At 44.4% G+C, this 26,378-nt stretch overlaps 1 protein-coding gene across 9 annotated transcripts in view; it reads right to left on the bottom strand.

Moving 5' to 3' along the window:
* Positions 1-16,953, bottom strand: part of LOC104140515 (uncharacterized) — a 96,707-nt gene extending 79,754 nt beyond the window's left edge. For 7 of the 9 annotated variants that reach the window (XM_068907153.1, XM_068907157.1, XM_068907155.1 and 4 more), the window contains exons 1-4: positions 16,713-16,948; positions 15,907-16,017; positions 4,251-4,477; positions 374-449 (exon numbers count right to left, since the gene is read on the bottom strand). The gene's annotated coding sequence lies outside the window, so the exon portion shown is untranslated. Of the gene's footprint in view, positions 1-373; positions 450-4,250; positions 4,478-15,906; positions 16,018-16,712 lie in introns of all 9 variants that reach the window. The other 2 variants (XM_068907160.1, XM_068907159.1) reach the window with 2 other exon arrangements.
* Positions 16,954-26,378: the final 9,425 nt, after the last annotated feature.

The raw sequence follows: 26,378 nt of genomic DNA on the forward strand, positions 1-26,378 counted from the left end.
GAGCTGTGTGAGGGAGCAAATCCAGAAACCGAAATCCACGATTTTGCTCCCTCCAGACCCCACCACAACAACCCTGCAGGGAGCTAGGACCTCAGAGGATGCCATCAACCAGTCTTGGCCTATCACCAGCCAGGGTCTTCTACCTTTCCCTGCCATACAGCAGGGGTCAGAAAGGGCAGTTGCAAGGTGGGAACAAGAATACACAACAGTCATTCATTTTGATAATGCTTACGCCATTTTTCTCATGCTCAGAGTGCCTCACAGTCATCAGAACCTCCAGTGGAGCACAACACACACAATCTGCATTCGCACCGCATGTAACTTTTAGCCCACAGCTCCCATCTTTCAGAGTCAGGCAAAATATCTCCATTACCTGCATGAGCAGCCTTGTTCTGTGATCCTTCCAGCATGTTCAATGTAGCTCAAAGAGTATGGTGTGCAGGATCAGGCTTCAGGGAGAGAAGAAGAGAAGAGATACACAGACACATCAGACAAGTGGAGAAACTAAGAGATAGGGCATGCTTACGTGAAGTGGCTAAATAGGTGAGCTGTGCCGCGGTCAGAATATTTGTTCCCTGGTTCCCATTAATACCAAGGACTTGGTCCCATCTCATGCAAGTTCACGGCAGGTTTAACTAGAACAAGGGCAGGAGCGAGCACTGAGCGGGGTTAGGTCTTAGCCTGGGACGGAGTCAGTTTGGGACAAGAGTTGGCACAAGTAGGATTTGAAGAGGGATTTGAATGAGGAAGGGGCCCAGAGGTCACAGTGGGCTCTCTGGGAAGACCCTGGACATGCAGCTCACTGCTTGGGAGTCTCCAGGCTGCCCCAAAAACAAGCAGACACCCAAGAGCCAGGACAACTTCTCTGTCATCAGTTGCACCAACAATCGACAAAAAAGTAAGAGCAATAACTGGGAAGATCTGAAAGAGGTTCTTTACTGCCTCCCCGCCACCTCCCCTCCCTTTTTTATTTTCCTGAGTGACAGAGGATTTAAATGCAAAGTGGATCTAATGCACACCCTGAAGTCGGCTGGCAGTATGCAAATGACCTGTCAGATTAAAATCTGAATGAAAGAGATAACAAGCTTATCTTCATAACAAAAGACTCTTACGGGCAAACTATTTGACGCAGTGTTGATGTTTGTTTTAACCCGTGGACTTTGGACAGTGCAATATTTCAGGGGCTGTGTTCCCCTCCGCTTTGCTTCGCGCGCTCGCACGTGTGCGTGTGTGTGTGCGCGCGCGTTTGTATTTGCACTGGCAACAAAAGGCAAGCGCTATGATAATAAGGAGGAGGGGAAAGAAAAAAGCCTAGTGCAGGCTCTAATGATTTCAAAGTCTTTTTTGGGGGGTGTAAGGGGAAGGCAGTCTGCGGATGGCTCTGCGGAGCCAATGCCAAACAAACCAGCAATAGGTCAACTCAGGCTTGCGACCAGCACTACAGCTGCAGTGAGAATAAGCAAACACAGCAGCAGGGGGAAGAATTAAAGGAGGGGGCTGGGGGCGAGGCGTACGATTTATTCTTCTGGCACGTGCAGAGGGGCTGGAGATGGATCAGCTGTATTTATTCTGTGAAAAGCAGAAAGAAAAGGAGGCAAAAGAGCAAAGCAAGTTTCATCGCACCAGAGAAAACAAAGATTTTCAATAAACTCCCTGTTGCCACCCCCTCCCTAGAAAAAGGGAGAGAGGGTGAAAAAAAAAAAAAAGCTGCAGGTGTTTGCGAGGGGTCTGTATAGAAGCCACGCGGGGAATTAGCAACTGAGGCAAGTTGCCTTTGGAAAAGGAATAGTCCCTGAATAGATTTGCATTTCTTAATTTAGGGATCATCAGCAAACAAGAGCCACAGAAAGCATCTCTTTCACAGCACCATCGCTTCAAAGCGAGGAGAGATGCTCGCGTGCATTTGGGGGCCGGGAGGCCTGCAAGGCAGCCGGGTCTTGCTATTCACGGTGGCAGGGCTCCCGCTGTGGCAGGGCTCCTTCCGGGCTGGTGTCGCATGGATCCCCAGCCCCAGGTCCCTGCAGTCACCCTGTTTTATTCTCCTGGTACAATGAGAAGTGTGTGAGCACCGAACACCACATTCCTCACCCCGAGGAACCACCACACAAATCTCCACCTTCCAGGTCCTTCCCAGTCTCCTAAACCTCCTCAGCAAAAGCCCAGCTGCCCTGTTCTCTCCCTGCTGGGAAGAGAAAGCCCATAGAAACGGAGAAAGTCTTTTCCCAAATCCCTTGGGGAATCAGTCCTCAAGTGGCCAAATGGAATTTGCAAGCCTTTCCACGTGCCCACAACACACTCCAGCACTGACCCCCTTGCTGGAGGGGGACAGCAGAGATGTGCCCGGCCATGCTCGCCAGGGCGATACTGCTGTGAGACAACAGCAGAGCCAGGAGCAGAGTCCCGGCTCTGACTTCCAAGGCAGAGGCTGGGTTTGTGCCTTTGTGCACAGGCTCACCGCCCTTGTTTCTGTGACTTGTGCTCTCCTGGTCTGCTCAGCTCAGTCCAGATGGCCTGGGATGGACCCCATACCCTTGCCAAAGGCAGAGCTCTCCTGTCCTTTGAGCTACAATGAGGCCAAACTGTATCTCACACCCAATGCAACACAAATGGCTACATTTCCCAATATTCACATGAAGACGTGTCCCCTTCTACTTGGTTTCTGGGTTAGATCCAAAGCAGATATCCTCTGGGTTTGCTCCCAGAATTTAGGCTCAAACTTGCAGAAACCTAACAAACTAGCTGGGGAGGCAACAGCGCTCTTGTACTTACACTTGAACACTCTCTAAACCTACTCCAGACACAGCTACTGCTACGTATCATGGTATAACTGAGAGCAAGATCTCAAGGCAGGGCACTCACTGCCCTTTTCTTGACTCCTAAGAGATGCTATTTGTGCAACTGTTAGTGATGCATAGAAAGGACAGCATCAGCATTTGCTACAGGACTAAGCCCTGCATCAGGACTTGTAAGCTGCACTTACCCGAGCTGTGTCTGCTCGTTTCTGTGCAGGATCCCTGCTACTTGTGCAAAGTATTTGATTCAAACTGATGCTCTTGCAGAAAGTTATATTGACGCTCATGCACTGAACTGGCGTCTTCCATGTGGACAGACTCAGCCAGGAACTAGGGCTCCCCTCACACCAGGACACATCAGGACCGCAGTTAAGGAAGCTTGAGTAGGACTGCCTGACCAGGGCTTCTCCTAGGCCATACATCTCATACTGTAACCCAGGGTTAGTATGCATACAAAACTGCTGGTTCTTTAAAGGTATTTTGGTAACTGGCTCTGTTAAACGAGTTCTAAGCCCTGTGCCGACACTCTGAATGATGTAGCTTCCCTCCTCCATGCTAAGCAGGCACCTAACTGATTTAAGAAAGTAAATATAAGCAAGAGTAAGATGGTGTAAGGAAGGTACTCAACCAAATTAACTTAGCTGTGTAACTATAAACTCTCATGCTTAAAAAGGCAAGGAAATTGGTAAAGCTCTCCTAATAACACGTGGAAGCCCTAGAAGCAGAACGGAGGTTCATCAATGCCTTTTCCACTCAGCAACTTTACCTCCCACACAACTACTTCTTGTGGGAACATTACCTCTTCAAACCCAAATGATTAAAGGGCTAAAATGTCCTGTGGTGCTCAGCAAGTCAAACTATCACCTTTCTTTCAAGAAAGATTCACACTGCAGGGATGAAAAATATCAAACTCTGGGCTGGCCCGGGCAACCGGGTACTAAAGGCGTCAATGCTTTCTGCCAGGGTTCATCTCAGCACACAGTCAAGCATACTCTTAGCAGAAAGCACAGTGGATTCTGCAGTCTCAGACAGTGGCTTACCATGAGATCTAACACATTGCTCCATCTGCTATGAGATACTCTATTAAAGCACGTATCACTTGTAACAAAGCAGGAGGAGTCCTCAGAGCAGAAAGGCTCTGAGATATGTCCCATCTTAGTATGCTAGCTGTACCTGAGAGCATGCAACGATCTCCCTGGTTAACCAAAAAATGAGATGGAATCCCAGGACTGCATCTCCAGAAGGTGCTGAGAAGGGCCAGATAAGGAGCAACTTAGGATACTGGTAGGAGCATATTCAAACCGTTGACACACTTTGCAACAGGACCCATGATGCCTGCACTGCTTGCTGGGGAAAAAGACACCGTAATGCAAACATAATTGTTCAAGACCTATTTCAATTTATGTCCAAGACGCAAATGCAACACACCACGAACCACCAGAACGAGGAGTGGCTTACAGGGGTAGTCGTTGCACAGGACATCTTCCAACAGATGCTCTGCAGTCCTCCCCAGGCTCTGTCCTGCGTTACAGAAACGTACTCGCTCCAAAGCACTCTGTGGGAGAAAGGCCGGAAGAGAAACCCCAAAAGCAGTCATCTTGGATGAGACTGTAGAACATAAAACCACAGGCCAGGGAGGAACTTCCAGAGCAAGTCACTGCACTCCATGAGACAGTCTTTCATTTCTAGAAGGGAAAAGCAGTAGACAGATGTTATGTATATGTTAAAACATTAAGGTGGGATTTGGGTATTGTAAAACTTAGCGATTAGGCTTTTCCCAATCCCACTTAACAGGTCTCATCGAGTACGAGATGGGACTCCAGCAAATAAACAGACAGAACACACATCGAAGACAACACAACAGAATAACTTGACTGGAGTATGTGAGAAGTGTAAATCAGAGTCTTTAGATAAACAGCTTTGCAAAAGAAAAAACACCTCTTCCAACTTGCTGGTCTTTTTAGCAGTGTTCTTATTATGCCCTAGCGTTCTAGGACTGCTCTGTGCTTGGGAAAAAATTGATCTGGATCCCACCTCAAGAGTTAGTCCAAACCGTACCACTCGCCACATGAGTACCTAACACAGTAGCCTGCAGTAATGGATCTGTAATCTCAAAAACTAGTGAGCATGTTCATTTTGGTCATGACATGGAAAAACTGACTAAATACCTTGGGAGAAATAAGTGATCCAAAAGCTTTCACCATCTTTTATGGCTATGGAGCATCTGTGAGCAAACTGATTCCTTCAGATTTATTTAAGGCTGTTTGTTATTCTCACTCATTCTATGGCTGTTACTGTACTGCCTCTCTATGACTGGGGGCACCACAGGCACAGGAAGTGGCTCCTCGGCTGCATAATAAGAACTCTCTCTCAATTATGGGGGAAGGAGTGAACACTCACCCATGTCAAATCTACTTGGCACAAACAGTAAACGTCAGTGAAACGTACTGGCACAAACAAATATGGGAACCAGATAAGGACAAGAATGCAGCCAAAGAGGCTGGTCTAAAAATCAAATTTCCAGTCCTAGAACATTTGCTGCAGTATTTTCCATGTTCCAGGAAACAGCTCTGCTGGGCCCTCATTCTCACACCTAGGTTTTAATAGCTGGCTTGAGAGCACAAGGTTGCAGTGTCGCCAGGTCTCATGTCATCATGAAGCTTCTAGTATACAGGGTTTTTCTTACAGCTTTAGTTTTAGCTCCCAAAGGCAAGTGATGAGATGAAAATGGATGTGAGGGGTGCTCACACAACCCATGCTCTGGGTGCCTAACTTTGGGAAGCTCGTCTCTAAATGCTCCTTCCAGAGGTCCACCAATGCAGAGATCTAATCAAGGTGTTTGGATTCTACTTGAAGAGCCCTTTTCTCCCCACTAGCTGTATAGACAAATTAGGAAGAGGAGCTTCATCACTTAGGCATTTAAGACAGATGTCTTGAGGTAGGCAGCATGAATATTCCCATGTTCCTCAGCTGGAAAAGTGAGTATCTGGTCTTCACAGCCATGGGTGAAAGCTTGAAAATGTGATTTCAAAGTATCCTCATGGTTTCAAACACAGAAAGCAGGAAAAAACCTCCAACAATTCAGTCAACCTTTTAAAAACCTCCTTGATTTCAAGCCAAGGTCATAGTTTTGGCTGATGTGTTGGACCATGACCTCGAAATCTTGGACAACACAATAGCAAGGACATAACACAATGTTTTTGTGACTCAACCTGAAGATTTGGGGAAAGCACTCTCCTCTCTACAGGAATCTGTAAATACTCATTGACAAGAACAAACCCGGAACAAAGAGATGAGTAGGAATATGCAGAAAATTTAGATCCTTGTAGTAGTAGATTTTTTTTTTTAAATGATATTTCCACCATTATGGATAAGAAGTATTTAACCAGTAAGCCTAAAGAGTCATAGGTCCATTGGGACATCCTTTTACTAAACACAGAGATCACCAAGCAGCACTAGCTCCGCAGTGTTTAGGGCTCAGCATCCTCACTGCTCAGGGTTCCTTCTGGCCAAGCCCTTCCCCAGCAGATCCTACATGAACTTCTTGGAAGATGGCAATCCTGACTCCACTGAAATCAATGCCAAAAATCCATCTGGCTTTATTGGGGCCAAGATTTCATGCTCTCTTGCCTGTTAACCACCTTTAAAGTGCCTTACCCAACTTTGGTGCTATATAACCAGTAAAAAGCCATGAACATAGCTTTTCTCCTCTTCTCCTTTACACTATTTGTTTGCTGGTGATTTAGGTTTTAAGAAATAGCAGTGAACAAAATCTATATGCTAATTGAGCCTACAGGGTGCATAGGACTGACCCTCCCTTGTGCTAGGTACTCACTCTTGGGTCTTTTCTCAGCAATAAATCCCATCAGCAGGATCCTCAGCTGGCATGACTCAACATAGCTCATTTAAACTCACATAGTCCTACACTGCTTTCCTGCAGCAGAGATCCTGGCCCAATCCACATAAGCAGGAGACTGCTTTTGCTCCAGAAAGGTAAGATAGTATCTAAAGAGAGGACACTACCAAAGTAAGGGTGGGAGGGTAAAGTCAGAAGGCTGAGACAAGGAAGACAGAATACGACAAGCAGGGATTAATACTTTTTAAAGGAAGAGACTCCACTGATAGGAAATATCTTTCTGGACATTGGTGTGTAGTTTGAGACCAGAGTTGCCTTTTATAGAATCCATGTGGAATGCTCTTGAAACCTTCTGGCTGTGTTCATCCAAAGGGAGGTTTAAGCCAAGTTTCTTCCAGCCAGCTTTTCTGAGAAATAATCAGCCTCACTGCGTCCTGCTTCACCAGAGACCAAGCTACCAAATCATAGCTCGTGAGACACAGGGTCTTCTTCCAGCCCTTAGCTCCCTGGGCCGAAAGTGCTGCTGATATGTGTGGGCAAACTCCATCAGCTGAAGATCCTTTCGGCTGCTCTCTCATGGCAAGCTTTATGAGATTCATGCACAAGGAACATCTCCCCGCTGGTGCCGCAGCGTGGGAGTCTCGGGCTTTCTTCCCGACTCTTACGCTCCTTTGCCAGCTGTCTTCACCTGCAAGCCTCCAGGCCCTCCCTGTGCCTCAGTGTCCCTGGCTACAAGGCTGACACAAAAGAAACCCCTCCACCTTCCCAGGCTTTTTTTTCTTTCAAATTACTACGGTTTCTTCCTTTTACAATGGCAATGAACAGACCAAGCCAAGATTAAAATCACACAGTAAAAATATACAAGAAAAGGCAGTTCTGCTCCAGACAGAGCATAGACCATAGACTGTAATCAATTTGGACTGGGGCTATTCATGTTTTTTGCCAAAGCGTCAGCACTTTGTAAATAATACTGTGATTCCCTGCTTCATAGAGTTGTTTTAAACCCTTGGCCATTTCAGATTTTGTATAGAATAATGCTATCAATATCAGCGTTTCCCATGTGAGGCAGTTTTATGCTATTAAATGAGGGCACATGGGAATAGAATCACAAACATTTTACCTGTAGCTTCAAACTGATTCTGTGATTTACAGACAATGCATATTTTCCCCTTTCAGTTATACAAGGATACCGGCCAGGAAAAGGTTGGTGGGAATGTAGAAATAGCTAATATACAAAGTCAGAGATAAAGAGCTTTTACAAAATAAAAAAACAATGCAGAAAATCCCCTTGCATTCCCGAATCATCAGGAATTGACTGACTTACACTCTTGGCCATTTAAGTATGAAATAAATAAAGAAGATGTTGTTCATTTTGTCTGTATGTCTAATCCCACATTCTCAATACAAATGCATTTAACCTTGTCCCCTTAAAAGAGGCCTGGACAATCGGAATCATCTTTACAGAAGACTGCGCCTGCTTTTAAATTAGCTTTTTAAAAAGCAGCCATTCTCTCTTTCCCCTTTTCCAATTCCCATTCACCCTGAGCACAGATAAACACAGGCAGGCCAGAGCTAGGAGCCCTCTGAAAGTTTAAATGGAAACCATATCTCAGAAGAGGGCTGTTTTTTTTCCCCATAGTAAGCCTGCACTTTACTGCCTGCCCAAGACCATTTATAGATTCGGAGATTTTGACCAAGTGTGGCAACAGCACCCCACGTAACAAAACAGAAAGTTTAGACAAATAGGTCTGCAAAATGACTACATCAGTCTGTGCGATCATTCGCAACTCACCTGGGAGATGATTTTATACTTCTGTAATACTACATAAAACACCTTATCCCCTCAGAAACATTCCTATCAGGTGCAGGTCAAATTTATGTAACCTAATTTTTGCCTATCCTGGCTTTACATCCAAATGCCAAGTCCAGCTCCCAGCCACATGGCAGCAAATCTGGAGTCACTCATGACACTGACCTCTGTGTCAAGCACAAACTCGGGAACCAGAGCAGAATTTGACCCGGGGTATTTATTAATAACCTTATTAATCATCTTTGTCATTTCTCTATTGCCTCCCATCTGTGGATCCAGAAGCACTTTACGAGCTGCAGTGAACTAAAGCGATGGTGTGGGTTAAGAAGTGTATCTCCATTTTACAGCTGGGAACAGAGGAGCACGCGGGGTTGTGTAATTAATGCTCAGGAGACGTTGGCTTCTGGCAGAACACGCTCCCGCAGCCTGAGATAAGTCTCGCCGCAGCGCACAACCCACTCCCACCGCCGCCCTGCGTGCACGGGGGTACGTCCTCCCATCGCTATGCCGTGGAAAAGGAGCGCCCAGTGCCGCAGTGGCGCTGCAACGCGTGTTTGAAAAGGATACTGAAAAACAAGCACGTTCGTGGTCAGGGAGGGCATATGCTGGACAGCAGGGATCGTGACAGTGAAACCGTCAGGTAAGAGGTTTCCGTCCTGCAACTGCAGGAATTTAACCACCCTCACTGACAACAGGACTGTGTAACAACGCACTCAAACAAGCAAGTTGTTGTTCTGTTTGTTAGCTGAGATTATATGACCTGACAGAGATGGTGTCTAGATTTAGCATAGGATTTTATAGTGCCTATGAAGTAGTTCAGCTCAGGCAGGTACTGCCACGCAGCTACGCTCTCACCTCCCTTTGGGGCCGACGAGACTTCGTTAAGGAAGGAAGTGCCTTTGGTGACATGAGCAAGGAGCCAGCAGCCAAGATAACCGTGGCCAGATCCTCGGCTGGGGTCAGTCTCTGCAGCTGCCCCAAGCCAACAGATCTGAGCCGGAGTCCTAGACAGAGCCAGATGAAAGGAAACGTTATATCCAAATTTGTGATCCCAAGTTTGCCACCAACTTGCTACTAGTTTGGCTACTTCTCTTGTGTCTAAGCTTCCCTGCCTGCCAGACTGGTGCCCAAGGAGACACCGCAAGGCTTTAACATTCATGCTGTGCTCTGAGAATCTGGGATGGAGGATGCTACAGGAGTGCTATAGCCCCAGCAAGACAGGGTAACACTTCCCAGCTTAACCTTTTTCAGTCCCTCATAACTTTTGAAAATGAGAATTATGCACATGACATACTCTGTCCTCACGTTTAAGAGTGAAAGAGAATCTGCAGGGTGAGGTGTTCACTTTTGTTACACCTACTGGAAGAGCTGGAAGGAAAAAAACAGACAATTTATTAATAGCCAAGTTCTTCAAATCATGTGTGTAATCTTCCTTATTGTGGACTTCAACTGAATTTACTAATGATTCAATAATATCCTAAACAGATTTTCTGCTATCTTAATTGAACACTCCTAGCAGATCAGCACTCTTATGTGTATCAGGCAAAGAGCCCCTCAAGTTAGCCACAAGAAAAGTGCAGAACGAGCCCTTATACGTGTTACTTACTGCATAAGACCCTAATGGGACCGGGCAAAAACTTTGTATGTGACAAAATATGGCTTTTCAAATCAAAATGCTTCTTTTTAACAGAAACATTTAATTTACATACTGCTGCCTTTTTAACAACAACAACAAAAAAAGAAAACGAAATCTAGAGTGATTTTTCAGTAAAAATGCAGGTTTTGAAAACCTTTAATCAAAAATTGTTCTTCAGTACAAAAAAAAAAGTCTGTCCTTGCTTTCTTCTGAAACACTGGAAAATAATATCCCTTTAAACTGTTAGTGAAATTTCACTGCCTCCCCTCACAACTCCCCCAATTTCCAGTAAAACGCATTTAAAAAAAGGAGGAAAAAAAAATCAGCATACTTTAGTGATGCACATTTCCAGTAATGCTTTCTTTGTAGTTAACCTTGCTAGCCTTGAACTGCAACAAAGACAAGCTCAGATTGAAGAGAACTTACATAAGAGGTGTAACTCAGTAAAGACAGGCAGGATCATGTATCAATAAAATTGGTCTAAGTATTTGGATTGAAACATATATTATAAGATATGACAAGAAGAAGAAAAGCTCCTAATAGCACCCTATATTTGAGAAAGAGCAGATGATCTCACAAGGAAAGCGCATGCTGTGCATGCAGAGTACTGAACAAAGGGTCCACACGCAACCTTAACTTCTGCATCTCCTGTTTTTCGAGCAATTAACTTTGCAAGCTCACTCTCAACATTGCTTTAAGGTAGATTTATCCACTAGTTTTTCCACAGTGAGAGGCGCTTTTAATATAGTGGAATTTGCAGAAAGCCACGTTGTGGCAAATGGGTTCAGCTGCCCACCATTAGGGATCGTAACAGCAAAACAGGGGTGACTGGAGGGATACGATGATCAGGGTGCTGGGCTAGGAGCTGGGAGACTTCAGTTTCTTGGCTGAGTTTGCTCCAGGTTCTCTGTGTGATCCAAGCCACGTGAACGCACTATCTCAGTATCTCACTTTCTGTAACTGTAAAACACTTCTGTGAAAAGTGCATAACAGTTTTGTGAAAAGAGGCTAAACTCAAAAATATTTGAAATTCGCTTTGAGATCTCTGAGGGACAGGAATTCAGAACGCCAAACAACTACAGCGCTATACATCTTCAAGGCACAGGGAACTGTTAGCCAATTAACTGCAGATTATTATGCTTAAAGGAATTAAAATAAACCCCTGCATTCTTACTTTGTGCAGGCAGGAGGGTGTAATGGTCCCTCCGTTGTGTAAATGTCATTCCTAGGTCCATTAACGAGGGGTAGTCATGCCATGGAGGAGTCAAGACATGCACCAACACCGTTCAACAATTGGTTATCGCCTTTTTCTTTCCATCAGAGGCTGTCTGGTGAGGGCTGGGGGGCAATTCGCCTGTTATCTGACCTTCTTTGAGGCACTAGTTTCTCCTTACCCCAGCATCTCTCAGCATTACTTCGCTTTTTGGGGGAAAAAAAAGCAGCAAACCACACAACTGATTAAAAAAAACTATATTGCACGTGAATATTTGCTTTTCAAACTGCCGGAGCCGAGTTTTGTGCCCAGCCATAATCGGAGCAGTGGTCAGTTTCCCAAGTACTGGATATCTCTGACTCCGGGAGGGAGAATCAGCGCCATGCAGATAAGGCTGTCATCAGAGATAACAGCAGTCAACAACCCTCAGTGTCATTATCTCAGCAAAGGGAAAAAGCAGGCAGCTCCCCTTAATATACAAAGTGCGGCAGTTATATATGTCTCCTTTACAATGATAGATGGTAAGGGATAAAGGGGAAAGCTAACCGAAAACCTTCAAAGCCAGCCTGCTTCACATCCTCTCGCTCCCAAATTGTGAATATGTTTTCATAAACACAGTAAACAGCCTCCCCCCCCCCCCCCCCGGCTCTCTCACACGCTCTGTCTCAGCGCACACATGCTCACAGCGCAAGGGAGCTTCGGCAAAACAATTTCACTGACATGCATCTAAGTGAGGTCTTTTTTCTTCTTTGGTTAATGGAATTTCTTAAGACGGAATAATGAAGCAGTGATTGTCAAACACGCCTAACTGGAAGGCAAACAAATTGGCTGGATCAGGCCTTTCTAATTTGAAAAAATAAATAGAATAAACGTGAATTTATTTGCAATGGTTTGATGGCTCTCTGAAACCATTACAGTGTTAAGCCCCTTTTACCTTATAATCAAACTCCAGGAGCATAACACTCTTCAGAGTGTAACTGTGCTGTGCGAGCTGCCCCGGGATTTAACAGCCTGCGTCCTCCTTTCCGCACACACGTACTCACTGTACAAACCGAACGCTTTGCCGCCACAGACTGCTGCTTCCAAACAGTGACTTTTGTGTCAGCACCAAGACACCAAAACATGAACACAAACGTGACATGTTGTAAGTGCCCTTTTCAAACACCCAGGCCAGTTGCGAAGCCCCAGACTAGTCGTTCCCCAAAGGAACACCTTAATCAAAGACCTACAGGAAGCAGAACAAATAAATAAGTAAAGACACAGGGAAAATAAAAGCAGCAAAATCCTAAACAAAATGTCTGGGTCAGATTTCTTTATGTGCATTTCTGAAGTGAGAAGAAGCACACAGAAGGGCATTTAATTAAATCAAAGAGTAAAGGAGGGGGTTGCCATGCTGCTTGCTATTATGTTACAGTTCACTAAAATGAAAACTTATTTTTAAACCTCTGGTATTAATTTGAGATTATTCAGATACTTAATTAAAAGTGCAGCATGTGTTAAATATTATTTCAACAAAGATTATCATCAAAACCCTATGTAATAAGATCCTCCAATGCTTAGAGCGATATTTTATGCAAATTTTCTATGCCACCAAATGAAGGTCTCTTCAGTTTTTTTCCCCTTCTTCATTTTACTGCAGCAAAATGTTCCAGGCAGGAAAAAAGTTTCTAGAATAACAAGGATACGACAGATAATGTAGCGCAACAAATAGCAGCTCAGTGGTAGTCGTGTTTCTGTGATCAGCTCCCTCCCTGAAAGCACTTTACAGTAAACGAATAGATCAAACAGGCTCCCATAAGAGTTAAAGGGCTAAATTTTGCTCACACTGAGCAAGGCGTAAGTCAGGAGGCAGCAGAAATTTTGTCCTAGCAATATTCTGCTGGAGTAAGAAAGGCAGAATTTCACCTTCTCTGCATTAGGAGTGAACCAACTGTTTCTACCTGGACTGCATAAGACAAGGAGGCTTCCAAGGCAAAGAATATGTTTTCCTGTGTGAGACTTCTCCTGTGGCCTTTACCTCTGTGAACAGAGCCAGGGAAGTTGATGGGAATTACCCATGTAAGTTCAAGGCTCAGTGCTAAGCTTTCAGTGCCATTTACATGGGGGGCTTTTTATTTTTATTTTTTATCTTTTTTATTTATTTAATTATTTGTTTATTTAGGATTAATTACTTGCTCTAGTTGACACTATTTTGCCTGAAAGCAAATAAAAAGCAGAACAAGCATCAAATACTTACATGGATTCCCCTCTGCTACAATGGCTTCGTCAGCTCTACCACAAACAAACTTCGTTTATTGATTGGGGCCAGTGTTGTACTTACCCTTTAACGAACGCAGGACTGCTCTTGAGGGAAGATTTCATTGTTTAAAGTGAATGTACTAGCCATGAGGAATTTCATGTCTTGTTTTTAAAATATAAAACATTGATATTTCACAATACAGTAGAATTCTAAAAAGAATCACGCTTGTTACTCAGAACGTATTCAATACACTGATTTTCTAAATACAGAAAGTGCTTGTATGTTTTAGAAACTGCTGTCCAAAACATAAGAAAAGCAACTATTTTCAGTTTGGGAGTAGTTCAAGTCACCATTAAAAAATAGCATAAAAAGCTTCCAGAGCAAATGATCAAAAATAATGCTTTCAGTGCCCTAAAGAATATGCCCCTATCTAACATCCACACCGACACACACGCACGCAGACTGTCTCATAGGTTCTTTCAGTTTGAATTCACTGCTGTCGTACAGTTTGAGAGCCCTGCTGAAATGACAAGCAATATATTCTGCTGAAATCACAAGCCCTGAAAATATAATGATGGAAAACACCGAGATCAGATTATAGCAACTGGTACTCAGCCTCGCATTATGGTAAGAGGTAAGCTACAGAAGCGACTTGAACTATATCTAATATGGAATAATAATTTAAAAAAATATATCAAAGTCAACAAATTAGCGGAATGCCAGCCACGGCTTCAAGCTGAGAGCCAAGCGGGGATTCCCGCATGTCAGGAAAGAATTATTGGTGCCACTGTCCTCAGAACAAACTGCAGAAAAGGTGCAATAAAGTGCATTTAAGACAAACAGAAAATCATGGAACTAAGGAGCAGCACTCGTTTGTAACCATTTGCTCAGTGCTTTCGACTGTTCACTGCTGTTCGTTTGTGCAGCATCTGCTCAGGCTGCAAACTCTCCGGGGTGAGTATCTCCTTCATACTCGCCTGCAAAGTTCAGAGCAGGGCATCGAGGCTACAGAAACGAGAGTAACAGCCCCACACGGGATCCAAAAGGGTTGTGTTTAAAGGATCTTTTTAACAGGCAAAGAGCTAGTTGAAAAAAGTAGCCACCACTGGCTTTTAATACTGAACGTGCATGTACTGCAAACAGAAGAAGTGCTGAAATAACAACTAAATGGCAATCCATCATGTAATCTACCCATAGCGATATTTGAAACAAAGATCTGAGCATAACGTGATATGTTATCTTGGGTTTCATACACACCTAACACAAAATAAATAGCTATTTTCACAGGAGCATATATATATATATATATATATATATATATATATACACACACATACGCACGCACACTATATACATTTACTCAGACGACCTTCGGATGCAGTGGATATTTTTCGTACAAGCAACACAATATTTCTGCTAGTTGGTTAGCGATTCTGGGGAAAGTTAACCAGGATCCCACCCCCAAAGCCTCCCCACTATGTGTCCGCAATGGGACGCAACACAAGCCACCGCTGCGGCCGGCTGTTACCATAAAGACGACAGGCGAGCGGGACGGCAGCTCTACGTGCACGTGAAAGCGATTTTAGCTTTAGGGCGGAAGCCCTGAGCCTCTCCCCGCGGCCGCGGCACGGAGCGCCCCGCCGAGCTGCGTGCGCCGCTCCGCGCTCCCGTGCCAGCCGAGCGGCGGCGAAAGCAGCAGGATACTGCTGCCCTCTATTGGCCCCCGAAATCCAGGCCGCCCGCCGCAAGTGGGGGAAAGCCAAATCTCGCCTCTGCCTGGTCTCTGCTCTTTGGTAATTAACGACTTCTTGGACCGTCCAATTCCCCGCGGAATCGCTGATACTTCTCCTTATGTCGTTCGCAGCCCTCCGACAACGCAGCCCGAAGGACAATACAAATATACAGCTTGATGAAGCTGTTAAACAAATATGAAATGCCTGTGTTTTGGCCCACCAGTCTAAACAATGTGATAATGGCAATAATAGCTCTATTCACAACACAGCTTTCCCTGTACAGCTCTTGTAAACTTTCACTATCTGAACTGTTAAACAAAACTTGGACTTTATCAAGGGCCTTTTGTGCTTTATCTCACTACTTTATACGCTACAAAACGATCCCAAGAAGTGACTGAGGCTATCCAGGAAAAGAAGAGGGAGCACAAGACTCCTGCAAAAGCAGCTGATCAGATATATATTTAAAAAAAAAAAAAAATTGGGGGCTTGCTGCAACCAAAGCAGTGGGAAAAAAGGTTAACAGGAGGGAAGGCACAAAATCAAAGCGCAGAACCGCTGCGCTTTCTGAATGGAAGTGGCCTCGTCGCAGTAATTTTCTCGCACTGCGGAGAAAAGCTGCGTGCTTACCCGTTCCCTTACGGCCGCTAGCACGCAAGTTTGTCTGTGCACGAACGCGCACCTTCGAGGAGCACGAATGTTCTTCTTGATCCTGTCCTCACTTCCACTGGTTAGGGAAATCTGGAGAAACGCCACAAAATTAAGTTAAACCAGCGTGAGTTTAGAATCAGATTTCCAAATATAGTCATTTTAAAGGGTGAACTGTTGTTCCTCCTAATTACGTATAAACGTTGGGGTCAGCCCTATTTCCACTGAAGTCTAAGTCAAGCCCTCATGAATGCACATGCACAGACTGGTGTCTAAATAGAAAAAGAATTACATACGTGTGTGTATATCCAGATTGCACTGAAGATAACAAATACACACGTTCTCTCTGCACAAAACATACATACTGGAGTAAGCACTGAAGCACACAAGGAAATATTTTTTATTTTTCAGACATTTCAAGTAGCTGATGAGAACTACTGGGCACTGTAAACTTACAGGGAAAGCTAAAGATTACAACATAAAGCAACTAAGATTGGACTGATTTTTTCAAAAAATAAGTCAGACATCAGCTCCCACATGTCAATGAATCCTGCCTCTCAGGTAATAGCCGAGAAAAATAAACCAAACTCTGTTTTTGGTACTAATTAGGACATGTGTGTGTGTGTTTCTCTGATGGGGGCCATGTAACTGCCTTGGTCTCAGAACAAACTAATGCCTCAGGATGAACTCCCAGGCTGGCCAATGCTGAATAGCCATCCTCACTCTTAACACTACATTTAATAAAAACAAACCAAGTTAATCCCTTCCTGAAGGTCTTTTGGCCTTACCTGCATCCATCTGTTCATTTATGAGAGCTTCAAGAGAAAAGGCTGCTCTTAATTTCTGTGTCTGGTGCGAGGCAGAAAGCAGCATCGGTTTTAAAAAGCAAGTTGTAGAGACACTGCACTGTGTGACAAAAGCTGAACAAAATCAGTAACTTTGTGCTATACTTTGCAAACTTCCTCCTATCTTTTTACTCCAGTGCTTTCACAAACAGATTAGCTTGTACAGATAGTAGGTAGCGAAGTGAAGCTTGCCTAAACGGCACAGTGAAATATATTTGAAGTCATACTAGTAAAGATCTCAGTCAAAAGAAGGTCAGCATTCAGTGTAAAGAAATGCTATTGTGAGCAGCTTCTAGGTCCTGTGGATTGTGTTTTATCTTTATAAACGAATGCATCACTACAATAACTGTACATTTGTTTGCCTGTGTGGAGCCCATTAACAGCTGGGTCATACTTCAAATCCTAGAGTTTACAGCATATGCAGGGGAAATGATTTTTTAGATGATCTCTGGTCCTACTTCTCTGTAGACATTCAGAACCACCCACATAGCCTACACCCAGCCACGGTCCAGGCTGCGCAATGCTTGTTGATCTATGTTTTTAAACTGCCCACGTATACAGGAGGTTTTCTATTAAGCAAGAGGATTGCTATTGGTCTTCCCCAATCTTAAAGAGATACCAGCAGCATGTTTGAAATGGATTTGTCCATTTTTTTTCTCTGAAACAAAGCGAACAAACACACCTCTTCCAAGAAAAAAGAAAAACAAACACACATATCCCAAACTCTAGCGCATTGGTTATTTACTGACTGCACAATTCAACATTAATTATCCAAACCTGCCTGCTCTCCAAAACATGCCGCTATGTCTGTTAATTACGCTGAAAACTCCCTCAATTATTTGAAACCTCGACTATCCAAAATTCTCCAATGCTCCCCCATTATGTTTAGATAATTGAGGTTGTATGGAGCACACTTGCAGACAGTTAGAACAGCAAGCATTATCTTTCAGCTGATACAACTATCAATAGCAAGTGTACAGCATATACTACAAAGGCTTTATTGTGCATATGTAGGGAGATAGAGATGAGATATAGTTCCGGGAGGCAGTTTGTCTAGTGGTTACAGTACAGAGTTGGGTGTCATGAGACCAGAGTTTTAATTACTACCTCTGCTACTGACTCTGCTACTCAGATAAACCACTTACTGTCTCTGCATGCCAGCATCCCAACCTGCAAAAAAGGGCACTGTGAGAATTACCCAGCTTTGTAAAGTACTTTGATATCCTTTGATAAAAGGCTTTTTAGACATAACTGCTGAGCATTACTGTCCATTTAATTGTATTTTAAAAACACTTTTGAAAGAAAGGATTGAAAAAATAGCTGAAAACATTTGAGAGCCAGAACTTTAGCTGGTGGGACAGAGCTGTGCTGATTGAGATCAAGTAGGACCTGGCCCTTTAAATATAGCTTGCCAAATGTAACGTGACCAGTATGAACAAGCTGTACCTACGCTAGGTACAGACTACTCAATGCAGATTCCTATTTATTGCTGCAAAGTGTTTATGCCTCACCACAAACTGGTACCAGTACTTACTGTTTAAACAAGAATAACACAGATTTCACTAAAGCAATAATTTGTTCGTCTTCAGCATTCCAGTATCAATTGTGCTCAGAGAGTCCCAAAACGTTTGCACACAAGAATCAGCGTTAAAATGCATCCTCGTCTTGGGTGAAGCCAACATGCTTCACAACAGCACAGCATGCTGCACTGCCATTACTGGGAAGGGTGCCAGAGTCAAAGAGCACATCTTAAAAGAATTGCTGTGGTACCATTAATGCTTGCACCATGTAAAACGCACAAAGATAATAGAAAATAAATGTCTTCAAATAACGATAAGCCTCCTGACTGCAGGTGAGTAACTATACACAAGCTGTCTATACAAAGCTGTAACTTCAAGCACAGCACACCCGGATATACTGCAGACATATTTGTAATCGCCATCTACCCAATTCCTTAAGAGCAGACCGAATACAACCCCATGAGGTAAGGAGATGGCACCTGAACACTCTGCTATCTTTCTGCCTTGTCTTATAAGCATCTCAAATTCTGTTTTAAGGCTTTTCCATGTGGTGATTTCTGTAAATCACCCTTCTCCGACGGAGTGCTGAGGTGAGGGAAAAAATCCTGCGCTCGCTTAAAGCCTTTTATTTCTCTTGTAACATGGACATCTCAGAGAGCAGATTAGGCAAAGGAGAAAAAATAAAAAGCAAACGGTATTACTGGTGACCTAATCCTTCCTCTCAGAAAAAGAAAGGGGAAAGAAAGCCTCTTGTGATCTCCAAGGAGGAACTTGCCTTGTAAACTAGTCTCCTGTTTGAAACGGAAACAAGAATGTGAATCCTGATACAGAGGCTACCAAAGCAGGGAACAGCTTAACAGACCTGAGATTTTCATTTCAGTGCAACACAGAGTATTACACTGCGGCCCTGTCTATGCTAGAAGAACAGGCAGGGAAAATTTAACAGGTTATAAGATCCTTTGGACACAAAGGCATCCAAATGCGGTTATTTTTATACAGTAGGCAGGACTGTAATCTGTGTCCAAGTTTATAAACTGTGGGCTTGTAGTTCATTAAAAGGATTCTGTTACTAACTCCTCTCTTGCAGGTTATTGTAACCAACCCCCACGACATACATTTACAGCCCTTTCAAACCTGCCCCTCTATAAAACCAGGAATGCTGCCCCTGCCCCCTCCTCCCCTTAGGGAATGGGGGCAATCAGTGTTAGATTAACTAAATATTTGAAGAAGGGAACCATTTTTACTGGCAAACGCTATTTGGAATAAAAGTTTGTACTTCCTAAAGTGCTCAGATATGAGAACCTAAGGTAAGGCACCTTTGCTGCCGCGGCCCTCCTCTGACAGGTAAGAAAAGCGAGGTTTGGGGTAAGTCCCTGGCAAAACTGAGAACCACTGAAACCTCTTGATTTCAACCCTGCTCAACCCATGTTTGACCCCTCACAGCCCCCTTTACTGAACCAGAGCAGACAATTGGCCCATTGAGCCCAGTCTTGTCTCCAGCTTCGCCCAGCTAAATCATTCCTATTAGCTAATTTACCAGACAAACTTAACTTCCCTTCCTGCATGTAAATACCCAGAACTAGATTGCTGTTCCCTCTATTTTTAATTGTTCAGAAATATTCAGAGGGGTGCGTTTCTGGTAATTTCTTTAAACTTCTAGCTCAGTTCTGCATGAGCCCTGCAAACGTGCTCATCACAGCACCGCTGTGGCATCGCTTCCGTTCCTCTGTAGTAGAGGATTCAAGCACTGCTGGCCTAGACACATGGACACAACCGTCATGAAGAGCTTCCAGAAATACTCACACTTGTTCTGTGCCTTTTTACTCTCCAGGAGCACAAATGCCAGTGAAAACCCAAACTGTGGGGAACACATGCAAAAAGAATGTCACTGTGGCTTCAGCTAATTCATATTTTGAATTCCAGGTAATATCTTTAGACCTCTTTTTTGGCACGCTTCCCCAGCTCCTATCCAAGTATCCGATGTCCATGGCTTCCTAAAACATGGTGGCCGATACCATTCTGATAGGAAAGCAGAAATTCCTTCCTGACCCAGCATACTACGTCATGCCTCTGAAATGCAGTATCAAATCCAGTCCAGCTACCTGTCCATCTCAAGACTGCCTATCAATTAGCATTAGACACTAATTTGATTAAATCAGTATGTTGAAATTTTATTTGATTCCACCTAAGGAGTATAATTCCCCCTGTATGTTCTCTGTAACCCACTAATTTTCCAATGGAATGGGAAACACAGGTTGGGATTTGGAGGCTATTTCTTCTACTTGTTAACATGTGAGCTTAAAACCGCAGTAAAAAATAAATCCATACAACTTTATAGAATGAGACTTGCCAGTTTAAGAGAAAACGGCTTTTTTACAGAATAACCCAGATGGAAAAAAATGTATACATTTAACTCTGAAACCTGAAGTGTTCTTTGAGGGAAAACGAATACGTTTTAGCCTTAAAGGGATCACAGACTGCAATTATATAATTCTTGTCAACTGATGTTAAAGATAGGCTGGAAAGAATGTATGCTGAGGCCCTGCAATAAAACGAGCTCCTTTACTCCTTTCAAATGTTTGCAAGCCTTGGAGGTTATCCAAAGGTCGAATACAGGAAAAGTCTTGGTGAACAGAAAACATAATCATGAGCTTTTTTAATATGGGCTCTTTTTGTAATAAAATAAAATTATTGTAAGGGAGGGGAGGGCGGGCTCTGTCTCCTCAGATCTAGGGCCAGGGGGGCTGAGTTTTAATCAGATGCTGCTGTTCTACCCTCCTCTCTCCAGTCCAGCCTGTCACTACACAGAGAGAGGAGCCAGCGGAGGTGCACGCCGGCACCGTGCAGAACCACCAGCAGAGCAGCAGCTGGTCACTGCAGAGGTGCAGACACCCAAGCCTGGCACTGGTGATACAAGGGCATGAAACCTAAGAGAGAGAGGCAGAGGCAGATCTTCATTGCCAGCCACCTCAGCACAGGTTAGCTAGCGGCAGAGCCCTGATGCCTTCCGGTTATATCAGAGGGTCTTTTCCAACAGACCCATCATGTACAGAACAACTCCATACAATGCTGCATGGAGTTACCAACATGCAGCCGCTTCTGGGGTGCACCGGAACAGCTGCTCCGTTTCTCACAGAAACTCCACTGGAAGAACTAAGCAGGCGGTGAGGTATATGGAGAATATCACATCCAGCTGCAGCAGTTTAGGGAACTGGGTTGTCATTACTCACATGGAGCTCGGGGCAGAATCCAGGGCTGCAATCTCTACTGTTAGCAAAAGTGGCTATGGTTTCTTTCATGACCATCTGTGGTCAGGCAGCTAAAGTTTTCACCTGAAATACTTGGTGACATTGCCTAGCTACCCAACCTGGAGTGTAGCAACAAATCAAAGAGAGGCACTCACAGTACCCCCTCAGTTTGGCTCAAAAATTTTCTCTCCAACTACTGATTTGACTCTCTTCTCCTCCCCCCCCCCCCCCCCCCCCCGGCTGCTAAATGCAAGTCTGAAGCTGCAAACCAGAAGTATTTGGAAGGAATTCATGAAGTAGTCACTTACTGAAGGCATCAGGTGCTTCCGAGTTGTGAACATCCTTCACAGGAAAATCTGGGAGACGCACATCAAGACTGGCTTTGTTCTAATCTCATACTCTCTCTAACAATTACCATTTGCTTCTTATGGTGACTCCCCCATCATCCAACTCTTACTACACAAGTTCACCTATTCCTCACAGGCTGAGGAAATAATCTTCCAACAAACTTCATGTTTTTTCTTTCAGAAAGCAGAAGCCTGATTTCAGAATCAATCTGCACTGCTTGGGGACACGTTTGCTCTCACAAGTCTGGCACGATTTTGAAAATGATGTTTCCCATTTCTCGACTCTCTCGTGGATTTTTTCTGCCTCACGTCTCATTATCACCTGACAGGAGAGACCTTTCCCATTCCCTTCTCCAGATGAGGGGCCAAAATTAGAGAAAATACAACAACACCTACCACTCCTTCTACGCGAGAAACTTATTTCAGAACTGGAGCAAGCTGTATACGCCACTGGCAAACGCACCTGCTCCGTTTGGATGTGAAACTAACTCATGTTAGCTGTGCTCTCATCAACCATCTCATGGACTATAGGCACGAAAGCTTGAATCTGTGTTTGGAGTATTTCTTCTGATATCGCTTCAGGCCAGGAACACGTTTTCCAACATCAACAGCACTTTTTGCTCTCCCTCATCTTAGAGGAAGGAGTATGGAGCTGTAATTTCAGAGAGTCATGAGACAACAGTTTTCTAAAGACGTTTGACACTATTGTGTGTGGAGCATGGCATATCTTTATTTTTAACAGCATGGGCACTCACAAAAGAGATGTAATTGGCGGCCCTATTGCCCTCCAGGAGCAGTCAATGGCACATACTGCCAGGGTACAAAGCACCCCTTTAAATATGATCCTGAATGCCACCTCTCCTTCATTTCATTTCACCTCACCCTCTTTTACCCATTCCTTCTCCTTCTGTCGAGAGCCATTCCTCAGCTTTAGCCATGTGCTCCTCCTCTTCTCTTTTAGCTGAAAAAGTCAATAGAATAAAAACATGAGCAGTTTTATGAAATCAGTGGAAAATAAGCTGCTGATATTTAAAAATAAAGGCCCCTATTCACAGTCTGACTTAAAAAACTGTTTCAGTATGTGCCTAAATCCAGCTGATCTTCAGAAGGCTTAAACACACACTTAAACTCAAACACAGATTGAAGCACCATTTTTGAGTGAAGCGATTTGCCCAAATTAGGGGATATGTTAAAAGGAGATATCCTACAGAAATAACATGTACTCAGGACAGCTCTGGGGCCCAGGAAGCAGGGAAAGCAGCAAGTTGACCCTGCAAAACCAAAATGAAATCAGAGATTAGGGAGATGAGACCCAGATTTTCCTGTGTGCAGTCCTGAAAGCAGGAGGTGGACGCTCAGTGGTGCTGCAGGCAGCCAGCTTTTCAAATGAGCTCCACACACATGGGAACAAATATGCGCAAGGCCTTACACCCCATGGGGAGCTGCTGGGTGCCGAACACATCTGAAAATCTGGCTTTCAGAGTGGGCACTGAGCCCTGGCAAATCTGACTCCCAGCCCTGCTGAAAATCTGTCACCACATCGTCAATGTTAAAAGACAGATTTTTCAAATGGGAGAAGTGCATTTATCACCCTCAGCAAACTCACGAACAGCACAAGGCCTAATTGCTCAAATGTCAAATAAAAATTCTCGGCTGAGTAAACACCAAGCGTGGACCTTTTTTGATCCCCAAATATGAATGCTTTAGAACAGGATGAGCATGTGGCCAGCGGGGCTGTAACGGAGAGTGCTTTGTATCCTTAACTATACCAGGCGTGATAAAGTGCCCTCTATCATGAAAGAAAAAAAAAAAAAACCTCATCTGAAAAACAGGGGGAAACCAGATGGGAAAAGAACACAAACTCTCAGCAGGAATTTCAGGGATTTTTTTTGATTGCTTTCAAATTTTCCGAAATAAAGATCTCACCGATAGCTCGAGGCTAAGTAGGTATATAATCCCATCCACCTGAGGCATTCAGAGGGCAAGGCTGGAAGGCCAGATATAGCATCAGCTCTAGAGCTGCAGCCTCCCATACCATTAGGTATCTGTGAACCTAGGCAAAGGGGAGCATGCATCCACGTCCTGGTTCCCCCAAAGGGGACCCAAGGCTGCAAGGGTCTCTACCTCAGCTATTGCTGATTGCAACACCTTAGCTACTTCTGATTTTGCTGTCCTTTCTGCCGCTCTGGCAAATGCTTCGGCGGCTCTTTCTCCTTCCACATGATCTGATGCTCCCACCACTATCAGCGCTGCTTCTTCTGCCTCCACCTGCTGTGCTGTTGCTCTTTCAGGGGTGATCGCCTCGCCGCATGGGCCTGCTCCCTCTGCGTTTTCCATCTCCCTTATTGCTTCTGCCTTCACTACTGCTTCCACCTCATCTGGTGATGCTGTTGCACCCTTTGCTGCTCCCTCTGGTGCTGCAACAGCCAGAGTTTCCATATCCCCTGCAAGGTCACCAATGCCCAATTTAGCAGGATGCCCCTTCTCGGTGAATAGCACAGGCCTGCAGAGGCTGACAGCTTGTCTGGATCCTGTTGGTAGAAAATGCAAAGAGTAAGCAGTATAAATACAAACAAGTGCATTTCCTACCATCGTTACAAGCAGTTTGGTGAGGGGACCGAGAACTGAGGCAGCTAGCACAGGTTGCTTTTTAACAGCCTATCTTTTCTGCACAGGCACAGAACAAGAGTCAGGGATTCAGAACATCCACTCAGCAGCACCGCTTTGACCCTCACATCCCAGCCCCAGGTTCTTCTGTGGGCAGCAGTCACTTTTGGGACCTGAACTGAGGCTAAGAACGTAACTGTACACCAAAACATCTTCAGTGTCTCATATCAGGTGGCTTGTGAAGCATTTAGAGACAAAGAGGAGAATAAAGGGAAGACTGGCTCTTTTCTAAGATCTGTTTGCTTAATATCCCAGAAAAAAATGTTTTCTCCACGAGCAAAAACAGAGCATGAATTCCAGGGAACATACAACTCAAACGTGTTTCTTTCCAAACTGTCATACCCTGGTGAACCTTCTGTGAAAAGAATCCAAAGGACTTCCCCACAGGCAGGAAATAGCAGGCTTGAGTCAAACAGACATTGTGCATCTTCTCCCAAAATTTCTGCCAATACCTTTCACTTCTGACCTGCAACCGCTGCTGCAGTCCTGTGCTCCCCATACACAGCTAGGCTGTTTTGTTTCAAAATCTCTGCTGTCACACTAAGTCTTAAATTGGGATGTTCCTCCCAATACAACGTAAGCTCCATCAGCCCAGAAAGGTGAATTTTTGACAATCGAACGATCATTTCTGGTAAATACGCATACACTGTTAGAGTACATTTGTAACATTGTCTCATATATATATATTAATTTACTTTTTCATTAGGAAGATCCTTTGTCAAATGTACTTCTACTGTCAGGTCAAAAGATAGACTGCAGTGAAACAAACTTTGAAAGAAGTCATAATAGGGATGCTACTCCACCTCAGAAGTCAGGAGAAGCCAGGGAGGTGATTCTTGATGGAGTAAGCTGTACGAATTCGGAGGTCAGGTGTCAGAGACAACCATTAGGTCTGTTCATACCCACCACTCTGGGCAAAGAGTCACCATTCGATTCATTACCCTCTGTTTTGTCTCTTCTTTCCCATGGAGACCAGCATAAGCAGTTCACCAGCCAACAACTTTTGGGCATATAGTCATGCAATAAAGTGAAGGGATTTCTGTAGCATGGGAAGCATCCTCACACTTGCAGCAACCCAGCCAGCACAGCACCAGGGTTTGGCATAGCTCACAAATCCCCTGTGCACCTCCACAGGCAGTCTCAAGAAAGAAACACGTAACACTTGTCAGATTCGCTAAGCAGCTATGATCTGTGGGGGATCCTGAGGCAAGCACACTTAGGATAGTGTGAGGCAGGAGGTGCTGGCTGTTCCCAGCTCACACATGCTCCACAAACCAACACCAGGGAACTCAGAGCAGGCCTTATGAAATAGTGATGACACCACTATTCAGTGCCATTTAGCACCAGTAACTGAAGAACAACTAATTAAAGACAAGAAAAATAAAGTGAAAAGCTGTGAAAGGACAGGATGGAATAAACAAGAGGTGCCAGGGCAGGAGACGGGGAAAAATATGAGAGAGGAAAAAAAGGGAAAAGGAGAGCTGAGAAGACAAGAGAGAAGAAAACCTGGAGAACAGGAAAGAGGAGTGCAGTTCTTCATTGCTAAGGGAAGGACAGTTGTGCTCCATGACACCTAGAGAGGAGACCCAAAGGGTTGACAGCCACCTGTAGCACCCCGGCATGCACACCTACATCCTGTGGACAAAAGTCACTCACTCACGCCACTGAACAAGTTACCTGCATATCTGCTTCATTAAATAGTAACCCTGTAGGTCTGCTGACAACAACATACTTCTCTCTCCCTCGGTAATTAGCCCTGAAGGCTGGTCACGCTCACTGGCCATGAAACGCTGCAACAAGCAGCCTTTTCATGCCATGAGCCTTACC

Source organism: Struthio camelus, chromosome 14, assembly GCF_040807025.1.
Source record: "Struthio camelus isolate bStrCam1 chromosome 14, bStrCam1.hap1, whole genome shotgun sequence".
Taxonomy (NCBI): domain Eukaryota; kingdom Metazoa; phylum Chordata; class Aves; order Struthioniformes; family Struthionidae; genus Struthio; species Struthio camelus.